Raw genomic sequence first — 17,665 nt, 5'->3', positions numbered from 1 at the left:
GCTATGTTTTCTAATGAATTGAATAAATCTGCACGAAGCCTGATCTAGGGTTGTTTTTAAACACACGAAAGTGGATAAATTATCTGTTTAAGGCTCGCAAATACTGATAGTAGACCTTCATGAAGGTATACAAGCCATTTTCAAGAGTTATAGCAATAAGCCCTAGAAGATTACCGATCTCCGTGAAGGTAGATCTAAGTTATAGAAGCTTGAGAACCACTTGTCAAATAGCCCTGTACGTAGAAACTTGGTTCTAGCATCCCCAAATACTTCTTCGGGTGAGATTGTAGCCTGCACTATGCAGGTTGTTTCTGAAAGGGCCAAACGTTAGGGTTTAATTTGTTAGCATGAACAACTCTGAACCTAGGACAGGCCCCCTTAAGCCAACAAATGGTTCCCTTGCCAGGACCAGGATTTATCTAAGAGATGTGTGACAAATGATTTCTTACAAAGAAAGAGTTGGATAAGTGGATTGATCAGAAATTGCAAACATTCATGAATCAAGAGAATAGGATCCTTAAACTATCCAAGGAGAAATGGTTGCAGATATTTTCATATACAAAAGAGACTGACGTGTTCTTTTGTTTCTTCCCTAAAGAACTATATGAGTGGTTGTCTAAATTAGCTGATAGTCAAGGGATGTGGAAGCTCGCAGGCCCTATAGTGTGGACTCCTAAACTGGTGTGACGTCTAGAAGCATCATGAAGCAATATTAGGTAGGCTATGGATCATTGGGTTGATCACACACTAAGCAGTTTTGTGACTTATTTTGTGATTGATAGAAATATCAGTTATAGCAAAGCAGAGCGAATGATATTTATAGGCCCACGAGGTAAGTATTTGAACTCTCTGAAGACTTGGATTAAAATTTTGTTATGTGAAAAGAGGGTTATGTAGCTACCTTGATGTTTGGGGCCACGCAAAGTGGGAGATTCTTTAGAGGAAATGGAGAATCTAGCCCAAAATATAGTCCACTCATTGAACCCCCTTCAAGCGACGATGAAGGAAAATTTCTGACTACACCGCGAAGCACATTTTAGTTAATAATGCAGGGTGTTCTGAGGATACTTCATGTTGGGTAACAAAGGGCCCACGTAATAGTTTTGGGGCTCAACGCTTGCAATTTTGGGAAAGGTATGGTAAAGACTCCGCGAAGTGCGTGGAACATGAATTGTAAATAAGTCAAGTCAAAGGGTTGCCCGCCCAAGAAATAATATAGAATAATAGGAAGTAATTCGGCTTGCCCATGGTCTGCAGACCATAGGAATGTATAAATAGAGCAAGGCTCTATGGGTAGAAGGTAGAAGTTGGGATGTACTTTGGATCTGAAATTTAATGGGTTTTTGAGAAGAAAAGTCTTGAAGCGTCTGTAAGTCTGAGTCAAGGGTGTTGGTAGGTAGATAGAGGCTCTGCAGCTGTGTGTGTAGAGGCCTAGTAGAGTCCGTAGCTGTGTGCGTGGACCCCTACAGCTGAGTGCACATGGTGGATCTGGATGTATTAGTAAAGGAATTGAATAAAGATAAGCTGATTCTGAAATTCTATGTTAAATCTAAATGATTGCAGATCTGGCTAATTTATGGTTAATATAACTATTTGATCTATGCACGCATTCTTCTGTTATGATCTTATGCAAATCTGTATCTTTTCTGAGTACGTGAACTAGTTATTTCTGTTAAATGTTTGCTCAGAGACCATAAAAATTAGATCTAATCTATAACATCGCAATAATAAGATTAAGGAGTTTCCTCGGTCTGGATCTATGCGGAGGAGAGTGGCGCAGGGCCACAGAATGGTGTGCGAACCTTCTAGACCACATTAAGATATCCCAAGGGTGTGGAAACCTGGTTCGATCACCCTCCCCTTCTACCTCGAGTGAGACCTCAATCTGTGCTTCGCGGACTGTTACCGAAAGGGCCGACAGCTGTGGGATTTGTTTGGCTAAATAACTCTTCCGAACCTGGGTTAGGCCCATATAAGCCAACACTTCATCCATCCATCCCACCTCCACCTCCACCTCTACCTCATACACCTCTGCCTATGCCTCCACCTCCACCCCCACCATTCAACATGGAAAACGCGATGAAAATGTCGTTTGAAAGGAACGGGGACCAAAGATCCAGAATAATTTTGGTTTGTCACAGATTCTCTTTGGACAACATAGTAGATCATAAACGATAATATTAAAAAAGCACAATTGGTTACAGCTTTATAGGATCGCGAATTAACATGGTATATCAAGTATTACACTAATAACCCCAACACGTCATTGGCAAATATCCAGCTAGATTTGAACGAGTTCAGTAAGCCTATGTCAGAGGCACAGTCAGTAATCAAATTTAAGGAAATTAGACAGAAGGTCCATGAGACACCTTGGGAATTTGATGAGAGGTTGAAATTCCTGATCAGGCAAGCTAATATGCAAATCTTAGATACCCAACATCGCGACTAGTTTATAGCATTTCTCTCGCCACATTTAAGAATACCTCTGTCACAATAGAAAATAGCAACACAAGCAGAAGTGTTAGAGATTGCGACATGTATGGATGCATTGCTTCTCCAAGATATGAACTTGAGAGTGGAACATATTCACTCCCAGCTGCAAGGTCTACACTTGGAGTTGCAAAGCTTGAAGAAAGCAAGGGAAGCTTAGCTGGAGGTGCACACTAAGATCTGGTGTCTGAAATGTAAGGGCCATGGGCATGATAAGAATAATTTCCCAGTCTTTAAGAATTATATTATGGGGGGGTTGTACCGTTGAAACCAGAGACTAATATTGGGAAGAGAATGAGATCTGCACTATGGTGTGCTATTTTTCAAGTTACAGGACAACATGCTACTCATAACTTTGATCTATTGCAGAAGTTTGTACAGACCCCTCAACAGTGATTTTTCGATTTCTGTAAGTCAGTAGGGAACGATGAACACCATTGCAGAATTTATGAGATAATGATGGATAGGACCCCTACCTATAGAAGGCAGGCAGAGAATCGGCCTCAGGATCAAGGTACAGGAGAAGTGCACGGAGTATTCCAAGTTCGAGGATGAGGAAGAGGCACTGGACCAGGATGAGTGCGTGGGAAGGTCATCTGCTATAACTGTGGCGAAGTAGGACATTTAGCGTGAGATTGTACAAACCCAATGCATCCCTCATGCCATTATTGTCGACATTTTGACCATGTCATATGGGAATGTCTATTTCTTATTGAAAAGATGCAAGAAAAAGAAGGCACAACCCCAACAACCTACGTAGAACATTCATATGATGAGGGTTGAGCCCCATAAAGAGGGTCAGAGTGTCAATATTGTATTGAGAAATGGTATGATGACTAGGGCAGATAAAGGTAAGAAACCCAAGGAAGATGGATGGGTATGCAAGGCTGCTGAGAAGGAAGTCGACTTTGATATGAATCATGCTAAAGAAACTTTCTTGGAAGAAAATAAGAATTTCGCTGAGGCCTCCACCTCAGGAAGTCAGGAGAAAATGCCATAAATTAATGTGATGCAAGAGGTAGATCCTTCAATACTAGCTACTTTCCTGAAGACTTGTATGAAGTCATTGCGTGATCAAAAAGTAGTCAAAGGATTGCAAGACTTAATAGAGAAGTGTGCCAATAAGGAAAAGGCTCCTACTGAATAGCGCACCGTAAGAAATATTGGTAAGCATAATGTATGAACAGGGAACGAGATGTGACTAGCTGTGCAGATACGTGAATATGAAATGGACCAGGTAATCTTTGATTTTGGGTTTGATGTGAATGTCTTGCCTAAGAAGACATGGGAAAGGATGGGGAGACCTATGCTGCAGTGGTATCCTATTCATTTTCAAATGGAAAATCAACAAAAGATTATTCCAATGGGGCGCTTATATGGGGTGACGGTAGACATTGAGGGTGCAAATGTGATGGCTGGCTTTGAGGTCATTGAGATAGTGGATGAGAAACCCATACTGCACACTATTAGAAATTAACTGGGATATTGATATGAACAAGGTAATCAACTTGAAGAAGCAGAAGATTTCATCTGAGAAGAAGTTGCTCAGGGTTGTAGTGCCACTAGGAGTGCGTTATACTAAACCTATGCACAACTATGTAGAAAGTGACAACCGTCTAGATCACCTATATAAGATACAACGTGAGATGATGATTGGATCAATCCTATAGCCAATGGATGAATTGTGTGGGATAGGGATAGCTCTTGTGCCTCAGATTCAGATGAAGAGCTTGAACATTGGCAGAATAGGCTACATGAAGTATCCACGCTCTGCTTTAATATGATGACCAAGTCACTGAGGTGTGTCTCGAATAGGGTAAGGAATATTCCGCACTATGATGGTTTGACTGATGTGGAAGTATTTCTGGATGAATTTGAAAGGGAAGTACCATAATAACATCGATTCCAAGCACTACAATTTTCGTTGGGAACTACGCCTACCCATTGGTGGTGTACACACAAGGAAAGCTTTGCTGGATCGAGAGAATACAAAAGAATGATGAAGTTAAGGTTTGGGTATGCTTATACCAGGATGACAAAAAAATACTGCAGGAAGGATGATCCGCGCAATCGTTTATCTCGATGTACTAAGACTTGGGGAACAAAACCATAACCAAAATGGGTGCATATTTTCTATCATACTCTAGATACAATCCCAATGAACTGGTATTTGGAGATGAAGCTTTTCCATGGAATGACTGAGTGGGATTTTTTAAGGGAGAGTTTCCTATTAATGTTTAGCTTCAACGATGGGTTTCAAGGAATTGATGAGGCACTACAAGAAATTAAATTAGCTACATTTAGAATGACGAAGGAACCGATAGAATGGACTCAGCGAGATTGGAGTACACAGCTGCACAATGTGATGGAATTCTATAATGTGACTGCAGAAGAAGAGGATGAATCGTAGAATATTACCATTTCTAAAATTGAAGGATATCACGAGGTTGAAGGACCAAAGGTGGTAAACTCAGATATATCAGAGCCTTTGAAAACTTGACAGATAAACATTATATTTGAGGAATAACCTATGTTCACAAAGATAGGAGACTATTGGGATGAAGATATGGCAGATAAGGTAGCTGACCTACTACGCGAGTAACATGACTTATTCCCCACAAAATTTTCAGATTTGAAAGAGATTGTCAGAGATTTAGGTGTTATAAAGATCACATTGAAACCGAATGCGAAGCCTATTAAGCAACAACCTTATCGATTGAATCCAAAGTATAAGGAGAAGGTGTGCCTAGAACTAGATAAAATGCTGAAAACTGGCATTATTGAGTCGGTAGAAGAATCAAATTAGGTAAGCCCAATGGTGGTCCAACAAAAGAAAGAAAAGGGCAAGATTGCATATTGTGTAGATCTACAAAAGCTGAATGATGCTTTTGTGCATGATCCATTTCTGACACCACTTACGGATGAAGTATTAGAGAATGTGTGCGAACAAGAGGAATATTCATTCACTGATGGGGTTTTGGGTTATCATCAAATAAATATCGCGCTGGAAGATCGAAGCAAAACAACCTTCATGACTGAGTGGGGTTTCTTTCAATATTTAGCTATGCCATTCCGATTGAAGAACACGCTTGCAATCGTTTCCTGGGTAGTAATCACGACATTCAAAGAGTTCATTCATAAGTTCCTAGAGGTATATTTCTATGACTCGACTGTGTTTGGGTTGGTGAAGCGCCATGTTTCGAGTCTTCGCATCATACTGGACACATGTCGAAGGTATTAGATCATGATACACTTGAAGAAGTATATATTTTGTGTACCTTTTGGAATTTTTCTCGCTCATGTTGTCTGTAAGTAGGGATTGATGTTGGACCCTACAAAGATCATTGTAATTGTGAACATGTAAGCTCCTAGGAATGTGAAATAGCTGCGTGCAACATTGTGACACAATTGGCACTACAGGAAGTTTATTAAGGCATATGCCGAGATAACTACGCTAATGGAGAAATTATTAAAGAAGGATGCTATGCTTTGTTGGGATGAAGACTGTCAATGCAGGTTGGATGTCTTAAAGGAGAAAATAGTGACATCGCCTATTTTGGTGTTTTTAGACAGCAAAAAGGAGTTTCATGTGCATGTCAATGCCTCCGACATTTTGCTAGGAGTAGTATTAGCCTAGGAAGATGAGGGAGAGATTGATCATCCAATAGATTTCGTGAGCAAGAAGTTATCCAAAGCCGAGAAGTATTACTCCACCACAAAGCATGAAGGGCTAGTGATGGTCTATGTGCTGCAAAAGTTCAAACATTATTTTTTAGGTGGAAAAATTTAAAATGTATACAAATCACTCCATGCTGAAATACCTGGTCAATAAGCCTGTGTTGGTGGGGAAGATATGCCACTGGTTACTATTGTGCTAGGAGCATGACTTTGAAGTGATTTTCAATCTTGGAAGGTTGAATGCAAGCCTGGACCATCTATCCAGGATTGAAACAGGAGAAGAACCAGGTAGTTTGGAGGAAGTACTATGTTATGAAGCCAACTCACAAAAATATAGAAAAGATAGATAAACACCTTAGAAATAAGCCTCTTCGAGGGGGAAACCTCCTTTACATTACACAAATGAAAATTTCTTGGATAATACAAATGACATGACCTCCTTTCTATATATAGGAGTCTAAGGGGTCATAATATAATTAGAGTCGACATAAAAATAATAATGTAAGGGCACAATAATAACAATAGTGGGTTTCTAGGGGCACAATAATAACAATATGGGGACTACATGGGCAGAACAATATAATAAGGGGGTTGTACTAATAACAATAAGGGGTTACACTAGTAGTATAGGGACCTAACATGACCCTTTCCTTCAAAACGTGTTGTCCTTAATGCTTGAGTAGTTCTTGATGCTTCTATATAAAATTCTTGTCCTCCCATGTGGAATATTCAACGGGTAAGTTCTTCCACTTGATGAGATACTCTGAAATTGATCGATTTCGTAGTTGTCGAGTTCTTGTTTCTGTGACTGTTCCAAGCTCCAATATGATTTTTCCTTCCTCGCCAAGTTCTGGCAATATTGTTTGAACTAGGATCTTTTGTAACTTTTGAATGAGTGGCCACACTTCTTCATCCTTCTTCCATTCATTCGTTGCTTCGTTTATCCAATCTGGTTGGATAACAGAAATAGTAAAAAACAATGCTTCGACATCCTCATCGTTTCTTGAGATTGCATCTGCAACAACATTTTGCTTCCCTTTTTTGTAGATGATTTCAAATTCATAAACCAACATATTTGTGACCCTTTTTTTTTGTTCTTATAAAGATAATCTTTGTTCTAAAAAGTATTTCAGACTATCATGATCCATTTTTACCTTGAAGTGTCTTCCCATTAGGTAAGGTTGCCATTTCTTAAGTGCATGTAGTATTTCCAACATTTCCTTCTCATAAATAGCTTGCTTTAGATGTAGCCCTAAAAATAACCAATCACCTACATCAAAACTTCTTTCACTGCGATGTTGATCTGCCCATTGTTTCATTCAATTCTGCACCAAAGTGGCATTATCCTTTAAAAGTTGGATAACTTGTTGTTCATGCTCGATGTGATCTTTCACTTGAACCTTTTTCTTCTTGATATGTCCTTCTATCTTGAGAGTTTGAGGAGTCCTAATTTGTTCCAATGCATTACAAGATATGGTTGGATTCATTTCTTGATGCTTGATGTGATTTTCACTTCTTCAACATTTTTCTTCTCGATATGTCCTTCTATCTTGATAGTTTGAGGAGTGGTAATTCCGGCCAATTCATTAAAAAATATGGTCAGATTCATTTCTTATTTCTTGATGTGATCTTTCACTTCTTGAACCTTTTTCTTCTTTATATGTTCTGCTATCTTGCGCATTTGAGGGGTGGTAATTCTTTCCAATGCTTTACAATATATGGTCGGATTCATCTCTTCTTTCTCTGGGGTTGGTTCATGGTGCATATACTCTTGTTTTGATGTTTCTTGATCCTTTTATTCCTCCTCTTCATAATTTATGTAAAATAATTTCTTCTCAGCACACTTATGCCCTTTAGCGTATTTGCTATACAATTGTAACAAAGCCCTTTTTCTCTTTTCTCTTCCAATTGTTGTTTTGTAAACCTTATAGGTTATGGAAAGCTAGGAGAAAAACAATTCCATAATCATAATCGTCAGTGGTGGGATTTCTTGTTTCCATAATTTTGCTTTCAATTTTTCTTGCCAACCTAAATGCCTGCTCCAATGAATCAGGTTCCCAAAGACGAACCTCATGTTGAATGTTATCCTTTGCTTCTCTGGAATATCATTTACGCTTATATTCAATTTTTTAAAGTCCTTAATATGATATTCCATTGACCCTTTTGTTTGAGATTTATCAATTGGCTAAAGAAGGTGTTACTTTTTGTATCCTCATAATGTGCTATCATTTCATCTGTGAAAATTTACCAAGTGACAAGTGCTTTACGAGAACAAAGCCCTTTATACCATAAAAATTGATTTGGCTCTAAATATAAATATGTAGTATGTACCTTTTTTAATAGTTGAACCTCCTGTAGATTAGAATATTGCTCCATCTATAGTATCCAATTATTGGATCCTTGTCATCAAACTTCCTCATATCGCCTTTCCTTGATTTTAGGATCTTGATCTTGAAATGACTGTAACTTTCTAATTTTAGATCTCCAAGTTCTCAAATTATGTCTTGTAATAGCCCTCTGAGTCCTCTTTCTAGCTCCGCAAGTCTGATCAGAATTTGATTCTCCATTAAAGTGTTATGCCCAATCTCCTAAGATGACCTGATTATATAATGTTTGAGTAGAGATAAATTGTACGACGTGCGACGTGTCACTGTTTCAACCTTTGGATCCAAAAAATATACATAGAAAACTATAGTCTGTCCTCTTTCTGTAACTTCTTATGAAATTTCAATTTGTTTCTCAGAGAGAACGTTATGATGATTTTCCCAAGGTCACCTGTTTATAATGTAATTCGGGAGTCTAAAAAACCTTACCTTTCTTATATTATATCTCCGAAAATATAGTGAGAAAAGATCCGAGATTTGGACCTAAGCTTCACCAACCTTTCGGCTCAAATGGGTTTTAATTTCAAACTCTGAACCTTTTCATAACAAATATTATAGTGAATATTCCACGATGACCTGTTTGTAATGAAATTATGGAGCTTGCAAATACCCTAACTTACTCAGATCATATCTCCAAAAGTATAGCAACACAAGGTCTGAAATTCAGACCCAAAGTCTAGGCCAATATCCTCTCAAATGAGCTTTTGTTATAGCGTCTGAAACTTTGTAGCGAAAATGTTATATTGAAACTTCCATGATGACCTGTTTGGAGAACCGAAACCCTAGAATCCAAAGCTCTGATACCAAATGTTATGAAACTAGCTCACAAAAAGATAGAAAAGATAGATAAATGCCTTAGAAATAAGCCTCTTCAAGGGGGAAACCTCCTTTACATTACAAAAATGAAAAATTCGTGGATGATACAAGTGAAACGACCTCCTTTCTATATATAGGAGTCTAAGGGGTCATAATATAATTACAGCCGACATAAAAATAATAATGTAAGGGCACAATAATAACAATAGTGGGCTTCTATGGAGCACAATAATAACAATATGGGGAATACTTGGGCACAAAAATATAATAAGGGGGTTGTAATAATAATAATAAGGGGTTACACTAGTAGTATAGGGACCTAACATGCCCCTCTCCTTCGAAAAGTGTTGTCCTCAATGCTTGAGTAGTTCTTGATGCTTCGGTATAAAATTCTTGTTCTCCCATGTGTAATCTTCAATGATTAATTTCTTCCACTTGATTAGATACTCTGAAATTGATCGATTCTGTAGTTGTTGGGTTTTTGTTTATGTGACTGCTCCAAGCTCCAATATGACTTTTCATTCCTCATCATGTTCTGGCAATATTGTTTGAACTGAGATCTTCTACAACTTTTGAATGAGTGGCCACACTTCTTCATCCTCCTTCCATTCATCCCTTGCTTCATTTATCCAATCGAGTTGGATAACAGAAATATCACAAAACAATGCTTCCACATCTTCATCCTTTCTTGAGAGTGCATCTGCAACAACATTTTTCTTCCCTTTTTTGTAGATGATTCCAAAGCCATAACCCAACATATTTGTGACCCATTTTTCTGTTATTCTAAAGATAATATTTTTTCTAAAATGTATTTCAGACTATCATGATCCATTTTTACATTGAAGTGTCTTCCAATTATGTAAGGTTTCCATTTCTTAAATGCATGTAGTATTTCCAACATTTCCTTCTAATAAATAGCTTGCTTTAGATGTAGCCGTAAAAATACCCAATCGCCTACATCAAAAATTATTTCACTGCGATGTTGATCTGCCCATGGTTTCATTCGATTCTGCACCAAAGTGGCGTTATCCTTTAAAAGTTGGAGAACTTGTTGTTCATGATCGATGTGATCTTTCACTGCTTGAATCTTTTTCTTCTTGATATGTCCTTCTATCTTGAGAGTTTGAGGAGTCGTAATTTCTTCCAATGCATTACAAGATATGGTTGGATTCATTTCTTGATGCTCAATGTGATTTTTCACTTCTTGAACATTTTTCTTCTTGATATGTTCTATATTGATAGTTTGAGGAGTGGTAATTCCAGCCAATGCATTACAAGATATGGTCAGATTCATTTCTTCTTTCTCGATGTGATCTTTCACTTCTTGAACCTTTTTCTTCTTGATATGTCCTTCTATCTTGCGAGTTTGAGGAGTGGTAATTCTTGCCAATGATTTACAAGATATGGTCGGATTCATTTATTCTTTCTCTGGGGATGGTTCCTATTGTATATCCTCTTCTTTTGATGTTTCTTGATCCTTTTCTTCCTCCTCTTCATAATATATGTAAAATAATTTCTGCTCCGCACACTTATGACCTTTAGTGTATTTTCTATCACAATTGTAACAAAGCCCTTTTTCTCTTTTTTCTTCCAATTGTTGTCATGTAAACCTTGTAGGTTGTGGAAGGCTAGGAGAAAAAACACTTCCGTAATTATAATCGTGAGTGGTGGGATTCCTTGTTTCGATAATTTCACTTTCAATTTTTCTCACCAACCTGAATGCCTGCTCCAATGAATCAGGTTCCCAAAGATGAACCTCATGTTGAATGTTATCCTTTAAAGTCCCTATGAAGACATCAATCCTTTGCTTCTTTGGAATATCATTTACCCTTATTTTCAATTTTTTAAAGTGCTCAATATGCTCTTCCATTGAACCCTTTTGTTCGAGATTTATCAATTGGCTAAAGAAGGTGTTACTCTTTGTATCCTCATAATGTGCTATCATTTCATCCATGAAAATTGACCAAGTGACAAGTGATTTATGAGAACAAAGCCCTTTATACCATAAAAATTGATTTGGTTCTAAATATAAAGATGCAATATGTACCTTTTGTAACAATTGAATGTCATGTAGATCAAAATATTGCTCCATCTGTAGTATCAAATTTACCAGATCCTTTCCATCAAACTTCCTCATATCGCCTTTTCTTGATTTTAGGATCTTGATATTGAAACAACTGTAACTTGCTAGTTTTAGATCTCCAAGTTCTAAAATCGTGTCCTGTAGTATCCCTCTGACTCCTCTTTCTAACCCCGCAATTCTAATCAGAATTTGATTCTCCAAGAAAATGTTATGCCCAATCTCCTAATATGACCTGATTATATAATGTTTCAATAGAGTGAACTTGTACAACATGCCACGTGTCACTGGTTCGACCTTTGGATCTAAAAGATATACATAGAAATCTATAGTTTGTCCTCTTTCTATAACTTCTTACGAAATTTCAATTCGTTTATCAGAGAGAATGTTATGACGATTTTCCCAAGGTCACCTATTATAATGTAATTCGGGAGTTTGAAAAACCTTACCTTTCCCAGATTACATCTCTGAAATATAGCAAGAAAATATCTGAGATTCAAAATCGAGCTTCACCAATCTTTCGACTCAAATGGGTTTTAATTTACGAGTCTGAACCTTTGAATAACAAATATTATAGCGAAAATTCCACGATGACCTGTTTGCGATGAAACTATGGAGCTTGCAAATACCATAACTTCCTCAGATCATATATCCAAAACTATAGCGAGACAAGATTTGAAATTTGGGCCCAAGGTTCAGGCCTATATCTTCTCAAATGGGTTTTTGTTTTAGCTTTTGAAAGTTTGTAGAGAAAATACCATGCTGACCTGTTTGGAGGAGCGAAACCCTAGAATCCAAATCTCTAATACCAAATGTTATGAAACCAGCTCACAAAAAGATAGAAAATATAGATAAATGCCTTAGAAATAATCCTCTTCGAGGGGTCAACCTCCTTTACATTACACAAATGAACAATCCTTGGATGATACAAATGAGATGACCTCCTTTCTATATATAGGAGTGTAAGGGTTCATAATATAATTAGAGCTAACATAACAATAATAATGGAAGGGAACAATAATAACAATAGTGGGCTTCTAGAAATAGACCTAAAAAACCCAAAATCTCAAGGAAAAAGTCGCTACAGAGGTCCAAAATACTAAGAAACAGAGAAAAATTATTGATATCCTACTAGAAGCAACTAACACACTCATATTTTGGTAATGAAATTGGAAATGGGACATGGAGACTGGAAAGACGTTCTAGAAGGAGGAACTTTGATCTGCAATCTAAACTAGCACTCACATTAGGGTTTTGTCGCTGGTAACCATGGCAGGATGCGAAGGAGGGAGTTCTACTCCCTCCTACAGTAAAGTAGTTGTGAACAGAAGCAAGGGAGTTGGATTGCATCACTTCAAAAAACCAACAGAGGTGGCAACTGAGGCTATTAACACAGAAAACTGGAAAATATCATACCTCATGGACATGAAAAGAATCATGAGGAAGTTATTAGGGAGAAGAGGATAGGGGGTAGTAGTCAGAAAGTTGCTCCTATGAGTGCGACAGGGTTCTGTAAACCCAAGTCAACCATTATTCCTTGGGTTTCTTTAAGTGACTGAATGCTATAGCTGCACAAAGATCACATGGCGGAATATGCGGTTATATGCAAATTTCTGGGGATTTGTCCGACAGAGAAGGCTTTGCACGCATGGATAAGGAACCACTGGAAACCAAAGGGTGAAATAAACCTTCACCTTGGGTCCAAGGGCTTCTTTACGATTGTGTTCACAAGCTTAGAGGATAAAGATAGAGTGTTCGAGGGAGGACCCTATTTTCATGCTGTTGTAGGCCTTTACATGCGACCATGGGTGATGAATTTTTTCCGAGAATGAGAAACGTTCACATCGGTACCATATGGATAAGAATTTACTCCCTTCCTTTAGATTATTGGCTGCCAGAGTCTCTAAAGGCTATCGGCAAAAATCTAGGGCATTTTATAAAGATATCAGATGTGACTCTAAGAGGCAAATACACTTCCTTCACCTGGATATGTGTGGAAATGGACTTATCTGGGGCACTTCCGAATGAGATCATTTTAGAAGTGTATGATGAAGAATGGGTGCAGGTGGTGGACTATGAACATGTCCCATTTAGGTGTCGTAAGTGCCATGAACACGGGCACCTATACAGAGACTGCCCATTAAACAAACTCGAGAGCAACATGAAAAACACCACAGGAAAATATCTTGAGAGTTTTACTAAGGTTGGGGGTAAAGGGAAAGGAGTAAAGTGGTACCAAAATAAAATTAATGAGGACGGGCAACCGAGCCACAATAGTTTCAAGATGTTATAAGAAGAAGTTGGAAACAATGGGACAAACCATGAATGAGAGAATAATTCCACTGAGAAGGAAAGTGATGCTAGCATGGAGGATATACTAGAGAACAACCAACAAAAGGATGATCTGCGGAGAATTATGGAGCTCAGTAGGGACCATGAGATGACCCAAAGTGAGGTTGGAATGGAGGATCATGAACTACAGGAGATTCTAGAGAGGGAGAATTTAGATCTAGGAAAGTTTCTGGAGCAGGGAATCACTAAAGGGGTTGACTCCATACCAAAAGAGGAGTTTGAAAGGGTTCAACAACTCTTCCTCTGGAGATCCCAATCGAAGGGTTCTGGAGTCAAAATAAACCATGATAGCCAGGAGAATAGAGGGGTGAAAATTATGGAGGAAACATCGGGGCATTCTTCCAAGAACCTGGGTAGGAAAAGAGGAAGAAAAAGACAGAATGAGCTGCTGACCGAATGTGGGAAACTCATGATTTACTCAGGTAAGATGAGAGATCTTACCAGTTACTCCTTTACAAACCTTTCTTAATGAAGCTTACAACCTATAACATTAGGGGTCTAGGAAGTAAAATGAAACAAGGAAATCTTAGCAGTAGAATAAAAGAAGAAAAACCATATATGGTTTTTATTCAAGAAGAAAAGTGTTTGATGGACAAGATCAGAGAGATACATAGAAAATGGTTAACCAAGTATGAGTATCTAGATGTTAAAAAGAACTCGGGGCGGGGGGGATTCTTACACTTTGGCATCCCCAGAAACTTGGAATCCTAGATGCTGAAGTGTCCAGGAACTATCTATTGTTGGTGATTGAACCTTTGGGTGATAAGGAGATCTACATGATCACAAATATCTATGGTCCTCAAAAACTAGAAGACAAACTCAAGCTTCTCACCTCCCTTGAGGAGTTGAGAGAGAGATATACTGATATGCCCTAGATTCTAGTAGGGGATTTCAATATGATCAGATCTCTTATAGAGAAAAAAGGCGGTACCAGAATACTAGGCAGAGACTCCATTGCCTTCCAGAACTTCATAGATAACATGGGGCTAGTGAATACTGAAACAATAAATGGCACTTTGACCTGGAACAATAAGAGGGGAGGGGGTTCTCAAGTTTCCTCTAAACTAGATATATTCATAATCTCAGAGGACCTCCTTCTCACAGGCCTTGAAATGTCAGCTTTAATCCTTCCATTTCGAGGCTTGGACCACTGGCCTATCTAGCTTGAAGCCACTTTTATGGGTACACCGAGGAACAAAACTTTTAGGTTTGAAAATGTCTAGCTCTCTCACCCTTACTTCACTAGAAATATTGACAAATGGTGGATGGAAGATATGCCCATTCAAGGCACTAAAATGTTCATGCTGCAACAAAGACTTAAACACATCAAATCCAAGATTAAAGATTGGAACAAAAAATAGTTTGGTAATATTTTTAAAGCCAAAAGAGAAGTTGAGGTAAAAATCCAGGGGATTAATTAGATCATCATCGTAGATGGTTTTACCAAGGAATGGAAAACTCAAGCCGACTCTCTTTAGAAGGAATGGGAAGGTAAGTGCATGCAAGAGGAGATTTTATGGAGGCAGAAATCAAGGGTGCAGTGGATTAGAGAAGGGGAAATAAACACGAAGTTTTTTCATAAATTAACCTTGAATCAGAAGTCACATAACAGAATTTCAAAATTCAGAGATTCTCAAGGGAAAGAGCTCATCTCCCACAAATAAATGGAATATGTCCTAGTTCAACACTTCCTTAGCATAGCAGAGGAGCCTCTCATCAACATATCTCGGTTCATTAACAATTTGACAAAGTACATTCCTGAGATTGTAACTAGGGAAGACAACCACATTCTTAATAGTCCAGTGTTTGGAGAGGAGGGCAGTGAATTTATCAATGAGATGCAAAATGGGAAATCCCTTGGCCCATATGGGTTCAATGTGGACTTCTTCAAAGCATGCCATAAAATAGTGAAACAATATATCCTTGATGTTGTGGAAGACTCAAGAAGATCAAAAATGGTTTTGAAGGCCCTTAATGCCTCTTTCATAGCTTTGATTCCAAAGCAGGAAAAAACTATGACACCCGACACATTCAGACCCATAGCTTTATGTAATGTGGTGTACAAAATTATTTCCAAAGTGATTGCCAACAGACTCAAGCCCCTTCTTCCAGCTCTTGTCTCAGAGGAGCAAAGTGGTTATGTGGAAAGAAGATAGATTCTCAATAACATCATAAAATCTCATGAGATGGTACACTCTCTCAAGAGAAATAAGAAAGCTGGTATGATCATACAACTTGACCTAGCAAAAGCTTATGATAAGCTAAGTTGGTCTTACATCAAGGCACTGCTAAGAGCTTATGGCTTTGACCACAACTGGATAATATGGGTTATGGCCCTTGTATCCATGGCCAGTTTCCCAATCCTGCTTAACAACTCTCCCTCTATAAAATTTATGCCTTCTAGGTGTCTAAAACAAGGAGATATGCTCTCCCCCTTCCTCTTTGTTCTCATGATGGAAGGGCTAGGCAGAGAAATCAAAAATGGCAAATGCTGAAGGAAGAATCCAGTGTCTAAAACTTAGCCTGGATGGTGTTGCTTCTACTCAACAACAATTTGTGGATGACACTATGCCGCAAGGTATTCCCACGGTTAGGGAAGCCAAAGCTCTCAAACAAATCTTGAACGCCTTTTCTATGGCTGTTGGTACATAGGTAAGCCTTGAAAAATCAAAGATTTTATTTTTTAACACTGACATTATTATTCAAAGGAACCTCACCAGAATTCTCTGGTTTCAAAGGGATCAGTTACCTTCCAAGTACCTTGGAATTCCTCTTACAGACAAAGCTCTAGGTAAGGGAGTGTGGGAGCTGGTAACTAATAAACTTCAGGACAAGGTCAAGAAATGGACATGCAGGGCTTTGAATTTGGTAGGGTGTCTTGTGCTTACAAAGGCTGTCCTACAGGCTATTCGCATTTTCATGTTTTCAACTCTTCCTGCTCCTAAAGGAGTTATGCAACAGATTAGGAATATTCAAAGATATTTTCTTTGGGGCAAAGGGGAAAAGAAAAAGAAGAAGGATTTGGTATCCTGGAACATGCTCTGTAAACCTAAGGCCCATGGTGGTTTGGGGCTTCATGACCCTAAAATCCTCAACAAAGTTTTAGGTGAAAAACTTTGGTGGAGACAGCTTAATGAATCGGAAAACCCTGGGGCCAAGCTTTGGAAACATAAATATGCAAGTAATTGGCAGGATAGGGATCATATGCGAAGGTTAGGCCTCATCAAGGGCTGCCACATTTGGAACCTTGCTTGGGAAAATAGAACCAATGTCCAGCAGCATAGTTTATGGGAGATCTGAGCTGGGAACCTGGCATGATTTTCGGAGGATAACTAGCAGTAGGAACCAAACTTGTTTAGGGAAGAACTAACTACTCTCAAGAATGACACTAAAAACAAAAGTTTATGTATGGTAAGTGACTTCTGGGATCAGGTAAGGAATAATGGTAAATTGAGAATATGGAAGGATCTGGGTTATAGTGAAGAGAGCCCTTTGAAAGCCCAGGCAGTCTCTCTTTCTCTGGACTTGGAACAGAGGAAGATTTTGGTATCATCCTCGTCTGACCAACTAAGATGGGGAAGAAACACATAAGGCATCTTTAACCTCAAAGAAGCTAAACGAATGGCCTTAGGGTTTGATTATCAAAACCCTGATAAGGTATGGAAGGACCTTTGGCATAACCGGCATCATATGAAAATAAAGTTGTTTATGTTGGTTCAACAAAAGAAAATTCTAACTTGGGAAAATCTTCTAAAAATGGATTTTGTTGGCCCATCCAAATGGCATCTATGTGGCTTACAAGAGGAGATGATGGAACACTTACTCAACCTCTGCCCATTCACCTCTACCTTGTGGGATTGGGTGG

This window comes from Pinus tabuliformis, chromosome 3_2, assembly GCF_031772625.1.
Source record: "Pinus tabuliformis cultivar Carrire ecotype Pingquan chromosome 3_2, CPIR1, whole genome shotgun sequence".
Taxonomy (NCBI): Eukaryota; Viridiplantae; Streptophyta; class Pinopsida; order Pinales; family Pinaceae; genus Pinus; species Pinus tabuliformis.
This window is presented reverse-complemented; position numbering follows the sequence as displayed.